This window comes from Triticum dicoccoides, chromosome 7B (assembly GCF_002162155.2).
Source record: "Triticum dicoccoides isolate Atlit2015 ecotype Zavitan chromosome 7B, WEW_v2.0, whole genome shotgun sequence".
NCBI classification, from domain to species: Eukaryota; Viridiplantae; Streptophyta; class Magnoliopsida; order Poales; family Poaceae; genus Triticum; species Triticum dicoccoides.
This window is the reverse complement of record NC_041393.1, coordinates 483,471,313-483,475,810: the sequence shown is the minus strand read 5'-3', so window position 1 is coordinate 483,475,810 and position 4,498 is coordinate 483,471,313.

Genomic DNA, 4,498 nt, shown 5'->3' with positions numbered 1-4,498 from the left:
TCATGATTGGGGCATGAATATAACATTGAATTAAGCCTCCCCCAAGCTAGAGCAATAATTTCTCCTTCACGGGGCCAAAAATTATATATATAATTCTGATCACGATGAACTAGATGCATAGGATAAAATTTCTGATGAAATTCCAATTTCAAATGGTTCCAGTTCCAAGATCCAATATCATCGCATATCCTATACCATGTCAATGATTTTCCCTTCAAAGTTAAATGGAAAACCTTCTTCTTAGGTTCATCTTCGGGCAAACCTGCAAGCTTAAATAAACCACAAATTTCATCCACATATATCAGGTGCATATCAGGATTTTCGGTTCCATCTCCTAATAAGGATTAGCTAGCATTTATTCTAACATACCCGAAGGAATTTCATATTCAATATTTTCAGTAGGTGTAGTAGGTTGAGGAGTAACTAACTGCGGTTCCGGCCAAGGTGAAGATACCCCGAACAAACCCCTCAACGGATTATTTCCATAGTAGCAAGTTACAATAAATTTCAGCATGTAGTAATAATGTTTCCTTACCAATTTCCACTTACCAAGAGCGCTTCACTCCCCGGCAACGGTGCCAGAAAATTGCCTTGATGACCCACAAGTGTATGGGTTCAATTGTAGCTCTTTTACATAAGTAAGAGTGTCGAACCCAACGAGGAGCAGAAGGAAATGACAAGTGGTTTTCAGCAAGGTAATGTCTGCAAGTGCTAAAACTGTAAGTAGCGGAGTAGTTTGGTAGCAAGTTAATTTGTAACAAGAAAGTAACAATAGTAGTAACAAATGTGCAGCAAGGTAGCCCAATCCTTTTGAGGCAAAGTACATGCCAAAATGGTTTCTTATGATAAGAAAAGTGTTCTTGAGGGTACACGGGAATGCATCTAGTCACTTTCATCATGTTGGCTTAATTCGTCTTCTGTACTTTGATAATTTGATATGTGGGTGGACCAGTGCTTAGGTGTCATTCTTAGTTGAACAAACCTCCTACTTATGATTAACCCGGTCGCAAGCATCTGCAACTACCAGAAAAGTATTAAGAATAAATTCTAACCATAGCATTAAACTTTTGGATCCAATCAGTCCCTTACGGAATAACGCATAAACTAGGGTTTAAGCTTCTGTCACTCTCGCAACCCACCATCTAATAACTACTCCACAATGCATTCCCTTAGGCCCAAATATGGTGAAGTGTCATGTAGTCGACATTCACATGACACCACTAAGAGAATGGCAACATACATACCATCAAAATATCGAACACATACCAAGTTCACAAGATTACTTGCAACATGATTTCTCCCGTGACCTCAAGAACAAAAGTAACTACTCACAAATGATAAACATGCTCAGGATAAGGGGTACTGAATAGCATAATGGATCTTAACATATAATCTTCCACCAAATAAACCATATAGTAATCTACTACAAGATGTAATCAACACTACTAGTCACCCACGGGCACCAATCTATAATTTTGATACAAAGATTGAACGCAAGAGATGAACTAGGGTTTGAGAGGAGTTGGTGCTGTGAAGATGTTGATGAAGATAACCCTACCCAAGATGGGAGAGTTGTTGGTGATGATGACGACGATGATTTCCCCCTCCGCGAGGGAAGTTCCCCCGACGGAATCGCTCCGTCGGAGGGCAAAAGTGCTCCTTCCCAAGTTCCACCTCGAGGCGGCGACGCTTCGTCACGAATGTCCTCCCCTTATTTTTTTCTAGGTCAAAATGACTTATATACCAGAAGATGGGCACTGGAGGTGGGCCGAGGAGGGAAGCACCCAGGAGGGCGCGCCCAGGTGGGTTGTGCCCACCTGGTGGACCTCCTCTGGTACTTATTGGATCCAAAATTCCTTAAAAATTCCATAAAAAATCCTCAGGGAGTTTCAACTCATTTGGAGTTGTGCAGAATAGGTAGCTTGATGTAGCTTTTTCAGGTCCAGATTTCCACCTGCCAGAATTCTCCCACTTTGTGCATACCTTGCATATTATGAGAGAAAATGCATTAGAATTACTCCAAAAATAATTATTATACAATAAAACAACATAAATAAAAGTAGCAAAACATGATGCAAAATGGACACATCAGGTAGCCAAGTGGGCCATCGAGCCGGCCAGCCACACCATCCTCTACGAGCCCCGCACCATGATCAAGTCCCGCTGGCTGATTTCCTCGTCCACTGGACGGAGACCAAGTACCTTCCACCGCCACCTGACTCGACGCATTGGCATATGCACTTCGATAGCTCCAAGATGCAATCCGGACTGGGGGTCGGCATCGTGTTGTCTTTCCCCAAGGGTGACCAACTGATGTACGCGCTATAGATCCATTTCGCCGCCTCCAACAGCATTGTCGAGTACGAAGCGCTCATGCATGGCCTCCTGATGGCCAAAGAGATCAGCATTCGACGCATCCTATACTACGTCGACTCGGACCTGGTGGTGCAGCAGGCTTCCAACGAGTGGGACGCCCGGGACACCAACATGTCCAGCTACTGCTTCCTGGTTCTGCAGCTTTCCAGCAACTTCGATGGCTGCGAGTTCCTCCACATGTCGCGCACGGAGAATAAATCCACCGACATGCTGGCCAACATAGGCTCCACCTGGAAAGCTATCCCATCCGACGTCTCCCTCGAACACTTGCGCAAGACGTCCATCAAGCCGTCCCCGGATTCTGAGTCCATCTTCATCTTGGACGACCCCGCATCTCCCCCACCCAACACCGGAAATCCCATCCTCATCGCGAGGGCTGCCGGCTCTGGCCCGGGGGCTGCCGTCTCTGTCCCGGGGGCTGCCAACCCGATACCAGGGGATGCTGCCTCCAACCCGGCGACCACCATCTCTGACCGGGGGATTCCAGCCTCGACTCGGGGACTGCCGCCCCAGATCCCGTCCAAGTGGCCGTTTTCACTGTGGTGACGGCTCCGTCATGGGCCCAACTAGTCCTTGCCTTCCTCGAAAGCGGAGCCCTCCCCATGGACGAGACCGAAGCCCAGCAAGTGCAGCATCGGGCGTCCGCCTACAACATCATCAATCATGAGCTCGTCAAGCGCAGCGCGACATGCGTTTTTCAGTGCAGCATCGAGCAAGACAAAGGCATAGAGATCCTCCTCGACATCCACCAGGGCGAGTGCGGGCACCACTGCACCTCGAGGTCCCTTGTGTCCAAAGGTTTCCGCCATGGTTTCTACTGGCCCACGACCCTTAAAGACGATAAGTCGCTCGTCCTCAAGTGCGATGGTTGCCAGTGCTTCAGCAAGCGCAGTCACCAGCCGGTTTCGGCCCTCCAAACCATCCCGATCACCTGGCCCTTTGCCATCTGGGGGCTCGATATGCACTACAAAAAAAGACACATCCATGACATTTTGGGCCGAACGAAAAAAAATTATGTCATACTTATGACACTTCTATGATGATAATTGTGACAAAACCCGGTATCATCATAGATGTGGTGGGCTCCTAGTTCTATGACAAAAAATCATGACAGAAAATGGCATTTTCGTCCTGGACGGGTCGGAGACATAGCTGCATGACCTTCTTTGGGTCGTCCATGACAGAAACAACCGTGGTAGAAGCGAGGGCGAGGAAAATTTCAGGGAGTTCCCGGTTACGGTGGGTGGTCGGGGGCCGAGCGATGCGCGTTTCTCTCATACACGTACGCGCGTGTGTGTGAGGCGTTGGGCTCTAACTGAACCCGAGCGAGGCGTTGGGCTCTAACTTAACCCGAGCTATTGCACTAGCTATGTTACTGAACCCGAGTGATTCCTTCGCTACTGCTGCTAACTGAAGCCGATCGATGCTGCCTCTGGATGAACACTGAGTGTTGCTGGGGGGTTTGGATGAACAGTTCCTGGTGGGGGTGGATGAACAAGACCCCGTGGTGTTGTCTCTGGATGAACAGGACCCCGATCGATCGAGCCGGTTGGGGATGGATGAACAGCACCCCGTGGAGGGTTGGATGAACAGGACGACCCTGTGGAGGGCTGGTTAAATAGTAGTCGGTGGAGGGGTGGATGAACAGTAGCCCATGGTGGGGTGGTTGAACAGGAGCCCGTGGAGAGGGCTGGTTGAATAGTAGCCGGTGGAGTAGCACGCGGTGCAGGCTGGATGAACAGGAGCCCGTGGATGAACAGTCGCAGGTGGAGGCTGGAGGAGGTCGATGGTGGAGATGAACAGTATCTCATGGAGTCCCGTTTTGCGATTACGCCACACCCCTCCCGATGAACAGGACCCCCGTTTAGACCGTAGCGCTCCAACACAAGTCCGTTTCCTCCGTTTTGCGGTACACCACACCCCACCCAATCAACAAGACCCCGTTTCGACCGTAGGAGGTCCAACACAAGTCCGTTTCCTCCGTTTTGCGGTACACCAGACCCCTCCCGATGAACAGGATCCCATCTCAAACGTGCCCGGTCGAACACAAGGCTATTTCCCCCATTATGCGGTACGCCAGGCCTCGTTTCCATCGGTTGTTCCGTCCAAGCCCTCCCGATGA